Genomic DNA, 9,370 nt, shown 5'->3' with positions numbered 1-9,370 from the left:
GCGGAGAGGAATAGGGGAGCATGCGCGTTTCGCTCAGGGGCGGAGCCAAGCAGCCCAGAGGCTGACAACCAGTAGGCGGTGCTCGTTACTCGCGGGAGAGGATGAGTGGCACGCGGTCCGCGCCGCGAAGGGGACGCTGGTTGGGAAGCGGAGACGTGCATCTAAGTCAGCAGTGACTCTCTAATACTGAGCCAGGGAGACGTTGCCCCGGGGTCTAGAGTGCTTTCTGGAGTCCTGACTAACCTTCAGCCTGTTGAATAAGTCATTCCTCCGCAGGGAGATTGCAGCTGGAGAAGGCATTTGATTTCATTTCAACACCGTACCTTCCATTGGCGGAATTCTTCTTGAAAAGAAAATATCAGCGCTGTTTAGAATTTCCTCTTCACCCTAGCAACTGTTTTTTTTTTTTTTTTGAGGGGGGTTGTTTATTTATTTAAGTGGTGGTACTGGGTATATGAACCCAGGACCTTGTGTACGCTAAGCGCGCAGACGCTACCACTGAACTAAACCCTCCCAGCTAGGTTCACACCCTCCTCTTGTTTACCTATCCTTATGTGTGTTGTAACTTGGCATTAACTCTCACATCTCAGACTTTCAGGAGGCTGTCAGGTAGCCATAATCACACACACACACATACACAATGTGTCTTAGCTTTGCTTCCATCTAGTTGTTTCATTTTGGGAAGAAAAACCCTTTATATCCATCCTCAGCCTGACTTCCATTTGTGAATAACCCTACAACGCTTGCAGAGCTGTAAGGGTTAGGGAAATGGTGACCAAAAAGTGCTTTGTAGATGGTGGAGGTTGTTCTATTTGGCTCTATCCTCCACTCACATCCACCTCATTCCCCTCCTTCCCTGTAACTTCATTTGCCACCACCACTACCACCCTTAAATTTTCTGCTCAGAAATTGCTTTGTGTGTGCACACGAAGCCATCCAGCATAAAAATAATCTTTTCCACCAGAGACTATGGCCTCTACTCGGACGACTTTCTTAAATACAAGAGCAGTTGCCCCCTCTTGCAAAAGAGTGTCAATCTATGTGACATTAATGAAAGAAGACCTTGTTCCCGAGCCTGTTTGATTCCAATAATAATAGCTTCCGTTTATTGACAGCCAGCTCCCACTATGTGCCAAGAACCTGTTCATTTGGGGATACAGTCCAGGTGGATTCATTTCACAAAACTTTCTTGTGTTCCAACTACATGCCAGGCACTCTGCTAGGCACTGGGGATACAGTGAACAAGAGACAAAGTCCCTACTCTCACTAAACTTAGTCTTAGATGTTTCAAAAACCCTATGAAGTAGATATTGTCCCCAATTTCCAGACGGATGGTAAAATCAAAGTTCAACAGTGAGAATGAATTAAGTTCACATATGCTTAGGATCACACACAAATCACACAGCTAATTGCATGTTACTGATCTTAAGACGTTTTTCACATTTTCACCTGTCTCATATCAAGATACAAGGCAATGGGTGGAGTCTTAGCTTTGTGTCATAGTTTAATTTGGCAGCATTTTTCTTTCTCAGTGATACATAAAATAATAATGATTCTTTCAATCAATGACATCTTAGATGTGATGAAATATCTAAGTGGCCAGTTCTGCGTGGTAGACCCAGTGTCTTCAGTTCCATTCTGCACCCTTTTCCTGCTCTGCTTTGTAGCAAAATGGGCACTGACCACTAGGACTGAATTCTCAGGCTTTCAGCTAGGTTCAGCCAATGGGAGGCAGCAATGGGACCACCCCACTCACTTTGAGTAGCATCTCTGGCAGTAGCTGGTTCCACCCCTGCATTAAGGGATCCCAGCCCCTGAGCTCCTGTAACATAAGCCCCTCCCTGGATCTAGTCTCTAGCCTAGCAGTGGTGATTGATAGCTTTTTGTTGCTGCTCATCTCCAGAATTGCCTAACCACCTGTGTTTCACTTTTCAACAGTCCCATTCCCCGTGTAACCAATCCCCTGAATGAAATTCTCTTCTGCTTTAAATATTTAGGTGGAGTGCTGTTTTTCTGGATGGACTCTGCCTGGTACCCCTGGCATTCAAACCCAGAGTCGCACTTCCTAGCCCACGGCCACAGCCTGTCAGCTCTCCAGCACTAAAAGGAGGAACAACCTATTAAAAAGAAAGAAACATCACAGTGGTTTCTCACCAGGAAGCCACAGACTCTGAGTGGCAGTGGAATTATTGCAAAGAATACAGGAATCCAGTTGAGCATCAAGAATTGTCAGGAAACTGACAAAATATCTTTTAGACTTAAGCATTACTATTTTCTAGTGTAAATTACAGTTTTGTTCCAACGAAAGTCCAAAAGTTGAATCTCATTGACCTGGTTCCAGTTATGTCCATTCCTAACCAAACATAAACAAGCCCTGAGTCAAGTGTCCACTTTTGGAGCTGGGTTTGGAGAGTGGAGACAGGGTACATCCCAAAGGACATTTGAGGCACTATGACCAGAAGAGGGATGAAGTGTCAAAACCGACAGACATCTTCATAATCACATGTGCTAAAAATTATTTTAAAATCTAGTACCCTTAACACATCAAGTGGCTGTATAGGTAAGGCAGACTCCCTTACAGACAGAATCCTATTTTATTTGGGAAAGCTGTGTGTCCAGCTAATGATACTTGATTCCCCAGCCTCCCTTGCAGTGAAGGCAGCTACATGATAACCATTCTGGTCAATGAGATGTAGGTAGATGCTGAGAAGGGCATCCCTTCTCTCAGGAAACATTGTGAAAGATTTTTAAATGGACAAAAAAGAATACTGGGTGTCCTGTTTAATATTCTCTCTAGTGTCATCTTTCATTGACTTTGAACTATTGTACAATGTCATAAGTTGTAGAAACCTGATAGTAATGCAAATAGTCTCGTCCATAGAAATGCAAATGACTTGTGTCTGGTGGAGCTGTAATTGATTCTTTCTGTTGACTGGTTTTCCGTCCCACTTGTAAATTCATTTTAGCATTTCTGATTGCCTATTTATGTATATATGATTGCCTATGTATTTTTCTAAATTATCCTTTGAATTGGTTTTAACATCTGATTTCCTTATTAATTAATGAATGAAATAACATCTTTGACACATGTTTATTTATAATTAGACACAAGTCATGCTTTTATTCTTTAACAACTTTGTCATTTCACATGCCCTATCCCATGTAAAAAAATGATCATTTAACACTTCTCAGATAAAAAGGCAAGACCTCATTAAAAACAACAACAAAGATCCCTTGACCTTTCTGTCTTCTTGCTGACTGAAATGTGAGCATAAGCCATCTTGCACGCCTGAGAATGAAGGTACAAGTACTAAAGCTTTTGGACTGGAAGTAGGAATAGCCTGTGTTCCTGAGAGCATCGCTGAGTCACCATATCAGCTCTTGACTCTTCCCCCGTCTGGAGTCTCCTATTGTGAAAAAAAAAGCCCCCTATCCTCAGATCCCATCCCACCCCAAGTCTGTTTAAAGTAATATAGTAGCATTTTTCTATTATACTACAGAATGCATTTGTAAATGGTCACTGTCAGAAAGCCAGATACTTCCCTTAACACCAGAAGAGAACCCACGGTCAAGTAAAGCATGTGTGAAGGACAGAGACAAAGGTGAGACCCGGTTAAAAGATAATGGGAAGTAATGTTGCAAGATCTGTCATTCAGATGAAGCCTGGAGGAAGGGGCGTTCTGACACTCACTTTCTGAGAAGACTTCTGTCAAAGGGAATGAAAGCCTGGGCTCATTTCTTAAATGAGAAGTGACTCCTTACCACACGTGATACCTTGTCATGACACCATCCATTTTCTCAATCATGGGTTTTGTTTTTCCACTCTTGTGGCTGGCTTGACCTTTAGCCAAACATTTTCTTTCTTCTGGATGTTTCATTTTCAAGATGGTCACTTTGGGTGGCATGGATATTTGTTGATTGCCTTTCTAGCATCCCCTCTCTGTAACAGGTCCATTTTGGCTTAGAAGGGCTCATCGCCCTGACACTCAACCCATGTGGTCCAACTGGTCCTTCATAACCACCACCTCCCATTCAGAGGGGGAACATGTGACCCTGGTCTAAGGCAATTAGCACGAGGTGTCCTGCTGGAAACCATGATTAATTGATTCAAGAGTAGATCAGTCAGAGTGAATACCAGCACACTTTTTCAAGGAGCATCTAGAAAAGAAGCTGTCTCTTTCCCACTGAGCTTGAGTCTCAGAGGATGCCCACAGCGTTGCTGGCAGCCATCCTGTCACCACGTGGCCTGGGAATAAAGTCAGTATGAACGAGAGTAGGGCTGAGAGTTGGAGAAGGTTTGACCTCTGATTCCAGCCACATCTGAGGTCAGCTCTAACCTTCAAACTTTTAGTTATAAAAGTCAACAAATTCCTATTTTTGCTTAAGCCAGTTTGAACTGGAATGTCACTTTCAAATTAGTTCCAGTGTCCGCACAAGGTTAGGGCTAGTGCAGCCCTTGGAGGGGTTTATTAAGACCAGTCCTAGCCCAGTGCTCCCTAGCATTGTCTCTCCACTATGGTAAAACCTCATGGACAGTATACCCTTGCAGAGCACAATCTCATAAACAAATCTACATTTTGATGAAATCTCCAAATGACTGCAAGGATGTAAAGCATGATAAGAATTTATAATTTTCACAACTAATTACGATACACATGTAAGGTAAGTGGCTTTGAACTATGGTAGATTAAAAGGGCTGTCACTTATTCCTTTCTCTCCCCTTTAAGAAAGCGTTTTGAACTTAGAAAAAAATGTTTTTGGTGGGGGAGGTAATCAGGTTTATTTATTTTTTAGTGTTTTTTTTTTTATGGAGTTACTGGGGATTGAACCCAGGACCTCCTGCATGCTAAGCATGCGCTCTACCACTGACCTATATTCTTTCCCCTCCAGCCTGAACTTCTTAGAATAAGGCTTGGTCCAAAGAGAAACATCATAGGGCTAACCTTTAATTCTGGCTCATTTGTTTAAGTATATAAAATTACCAACTCTAATATTTTCATATTAGCTGTAAGTTACCAGACACATGCCATCCGTGAAACTGAATCCCACGTCCCAGTGGGTCAAGATGCACGTGGATGAGACCTACTAAGTGAAATCGTGCTCGATTTACTCCCAAGCTACGTGAGCTACCTTCAAAGCTAATATGTTTTTCATCTGTTAGCTCTGGTTTAAATTGAAATCATTTATTCTTTTCTGAAAAGAGAGTTTTGAAGGATGGCTATCCTTTAGGAATTGTTTTCTCAAGAGCAAGATGGTACATTTCTCTTCAACCTTTGACGTTCCAACTGGTTTAGAAAAAAATACAGTTTTTTAAAAAAATTAATACAGTATTTGTCTTTTCTGTCAAACCCTGAGCCAAACGCTTTCCCCAGGCTGCCAGGAGAGGTATAGGAAAGGGAACATACAGGGTAGTGAAACACCAGAGAAAGAACCACAGGAGGTGGAGTTGGCTCCTTGGCAGGTGAAGGGATGAGAGAGGTCACCATCAGGCAAAGGGCCCCAAGGCCTCCGGGAGGGCAAAGCCCAGAATGGCGTACAAGAACGATTGCTTCAGAGAAGGGTTCCTGTTGCTTCAGAGGAAGGTTCCTGGCATAACCAATGATGAGGCTCCCAAATATAGTCCCAGCTCCAGCCCCAGAACAGCACCCCCCACCCCATGCTGTGGCCGCCCCAGCTCCGATGAACTTGGCTGCCGTGTCGATTTCCCTTGAAGCGGCGCTGGTTTGGAAGCAGCGGCTCCGAGTGAGTGAGGTCAGGGGACGTGGGGCTGCCAAGCCGCTGAGGCTCTCCTCTGTCTCTGTTCGTTCCAGCACCACGGCAGGCAGTGATGAGCTCTGTGGTGTAGAGGTTCTCCTGACCTAGGAGGGGTGGAGGCGAACTGGCAAGTGTACATTTTCAGGGGATGAACGGCTCTGGCAGAAGAGCGGGGCCCCATGCAGGGAAGACAAGGAGCTCGGGGAAAAAAGATTTTCTTTAATGAAAAAAATTTTAAGAATCCAGGAGTAGGTTCCAGTTTCAGGCATAGCTAGATCCTAGAGGTAAAACAACATACTCAAGAACCTATCTCTTACTAACTACTGTATATAAAATAGATAAATGACAAGTTTCTATTGCATAGTGCAGGGAACTATATTCAATATCTTGTAGTGACCTGCGATGAAGAAGAATATGAAAAGGAATACATCTATGTACACGTATGACTGAAACATGATGCTGTACACCAGAAACCGACATAACATTGTAAACTGACTATAATTCAATTTAAAAAAAAAATCCTATCTCTTTCAGAAAACTGTAAAGCAAATGTGAAAAGCACTTATGCTTGGTACTTCTGGGTACTGGTATGGGAGTTAGTTTGTACTAGTCTTGGAGCTCTTCTGTAAGTTTTAAATTATTTCAAATTTAAAAGTTTTTTTTAAAGGAAACAATCTCTTCTCATGTCTTGTCTCCTTCTGTGCTTTCTTTGTACTCCCCACATACTTTCCCCAAATTTCCACTAGTTTAGTAATCTCAGAAGAAAGAAAGATTATCTTTTCCAATGGTTCTAGCAAACAACTCAGGTTGGTATTTGCCATAGACTGAAGGTTTGTGTCCCCTCCACCCCCAAATTCATAGGTTGAAATCCCAACTCCCAGTGTGGTGGTATTAGGAGGTGGGAGGTGACTAGATCATGAAGGTGGTGCCCTCATGATGGGATTAGTGCCCTTACACAGAGACCCCAGAGGGCTCCCTCCTTTCCACCGTGGGAGGACCATGAGAGCAGGCAACACTCAGGAAGCCGCCCCTCACGACACAGTGAATCTGCTGGCCCCGTGATCGTGAACATCCCAGCCTGCAGAACTGTGAGAAATGAATTTCTGTTGCTTATAAGTCACCCAATCTATGATATTTTGTTAGAGCAGCCCAAATAAAAGCATTTATCCTTTGATTCCTGTGCTTTCTTGAGCCAATCACAGTGGCCGCAGGGATGAAACGATCTGATTTGCCAGGCCAGGTCACGTGTCCATTCCCAGAGCCAAGGGATGGAGCCAAATCCTCTCAAACCTGAAAGATGGCCCAGCCTCAGGGATGGGGGGATCAGCAAAGGAAGTCAGGGCATTACCGCCAAAAGGAGAGCATGGGGGTGCCGAGCACAGCAAAGCAGCACATAACCACCCCACCAGCCGAGCTCTTGACCCCAGAAGCCCTGCGCAGAGAAAGACGGACCGGGGGACTGAGATGACAGAGAAGGAGCAGACATGACAGAGGTTAATGAAAACCAACCTGTTCTGCTTCTCCAAAAAGCAGATGTTTCACAAGGTCATTTGCTCTTCCTGTAGTACAGGACCAACAAGGGACACAACCAGTTCTGCCACAAGAGGCCCATAAACATTCAGTACAGAGGAGGATTAACTGACAAAGATGATACAGTTGTATCAGGATAAGGTAGGCACTTGATCGAATTTGCAGTGAAATCCATCCTTCCTTTGCTCTCGTATCAGGGGCCCAAAGCCCTTTGACACTCTGAGAGTTGCATTACACTTGAGCATATATCTCTTTTACTGTATTACAAAATATTCACAGTGTGTGCAGTGTGAAGCAAAAATTTTCTTTCCCCTCTCCAGAGTGCTATGAACAGTTTGCTGCATCTAATGGTAATAGAAATAGAAATGGCAGCTGAAACATGCACAGCAGTTTACTCTAAGCTGTGTGCTGCTCTGAGCACTTTGCATAGATTAACTCATTTTGCCTTCCTGTTAGAATCACCTGGGTAATAGTATTTCCATTTTACACACGACGAAATTGAGCCTTAAAGAGGGAAGCAGCTTGCCTACAGACTTCACAGACAATAAGGAAGAGAATTAACTTTAAACCCAGGCAGCCTAACTCCAGAGTACATATTCTTATCTTCCAGATTTTTTAAGTGCACATACCTATTTTTCTGTTGAGTTACAGTTTACATAAAATAAACCATTTAAAGTGTCCCATCCAGTGGCATAGTACATCACTGTGCACCGCACCTCTACCTAGTTCCAAAACATGTTTGTCACCCCAAAAAGAAACCTTGTACCCATTAAGCAGTCACTCCCCGTTCTCCCCTTCTCCTGTCTTTAGCAAATGCTAATCCACTTTCTGTCTTTATGATTTATCTATTCTGGGTGTTTCATATGAATGGAATAATACAAAGTTACCTTTTATGTCTGGCTTCTTTCGCTTAGAATGTTTCTGAGGTTCATATACTTTGTGGCAGGAAATTGTACTCTTGTCCTTTTATATGGCAGAATAATATTCTACTGTGTGCTTGTACCACAATTTGTTTATCCATTCACTTATTGGTGAACACTTGGGTTGTTTCCACCTGTATTAGTCAGGGTTCTTCAAGGAAACAGAAAATATTTATTTTAAGGAATTGGCTTATATGACTATGAAGACTGGAAGTCCAAAATATGCTGGGTAGGCTGGCAGGCTGGAGGCCCAGGAAGGAGGCAATGGTGTAGTCAAGTCCAAAGGTCATCTGCCAGCCAGATTCTTCCTCGCTTGGGGAAGGTCAGTCTTTGTTCCATTAAGGCCTTCAACTGATTGGGTGAGGCTCACCCACATTATAGAGGGCAGTCTGCTTTACTCAAAGTCCTCCTATTTAAATGTTAATCTCATCCAATAGACACCTTCAGAGAAACACCCAGAATAATGCTTGACCCCATATCTGGGCACCATAGCCCAGCCAAGATGACATAAAACAAACCCTCACATCACCTTTTGGCTACTGTGACTCATGCTGCTATGAGCGTCCATATTCCAGTTTTTGCTTGAGTCCTATTTTCAGGTTTTGGGGGTATACACCCGGGAGTAGAACTGATGGATCATATGGCAATTCAAAGTTTAACTTTTGAGGAACTGCCAAACTGTTTTCCACAGCAGCTGAACCATTTCATATTTCCACCGGCAACGTACAAGGGCATGTATGTTATTTTCTTCACTTCCAAAAATGGGATTATGCTACACGAACTCTGGGGTGTTTTTTGTGTTTCGAAGGGCCTGGCTCAAAGGGAGTGTTATGCAAATGAAGATTCTTCTTCTTTTTAATAAGTCTATAGTATTTGATTGAATGGAGTCACCATAATTTATTTACCTCATTCCCCACTGGTAAAGATTTAAGCTGCTTTCAACTTTAGCTTTTTATTATGGAAAATATATACAAGCAGGGAGAACAGAAAAATGAACGTCGCTATTCCCACAATCCAGCCACAACAATCAAAAACCTCATAACTTCTCTGTTCCTGTTTCTGTTTCTCTTCCTTGTTGGATTCCTTTGAATTACATCCAAATATCATATAATTTCATCTGCACATGTTTCAGTATTTATTTCTAAAAGACAACGACTCCTTTTTTA

The 9,370-nt window shown here is 43.0% G+C and overlaps 1 long non-coding RNA gene across 1 annotated transcript; it reads left to right on the top strand.

Annotated features, from left to right (window-relative positions):
• Positions 1 to 61: 61 nt before the first annotated feature.
• LOC140690984 (uncharacterized) lies at positions 62 to 3,230 on the top strand. Its single transcript, XR_012066408.1, has 2 exons — positions 62 to 165; positions 1,998 to 3,230. It is a non-coding gene; the product is annotated as an uncharacterized lncRNA (long non-coding RNA).
• Positions 3,231 to 9,370: the final 6,140 nt, after the last annotated feature.

This window comes from Vicugna pacos, chromosome 32, assembly GCF_048564905.1.
Source record: "Vicugna pacos chromosome 32, VicPac4, whole genome shotgun sequence".
In the NCBI taxonomy this organism is placed as follows: Eukaryota; Metazoa; Chordata; class Mammalia; order Artiodactyla; family Camelidae; genus Vicugna; species Vicugna pacos.
The sequence above is the reverse complement of the archived record's forward strand: the minus strand, read 5'-3'. Positions and strand labels throughout refer to the sequence as shown.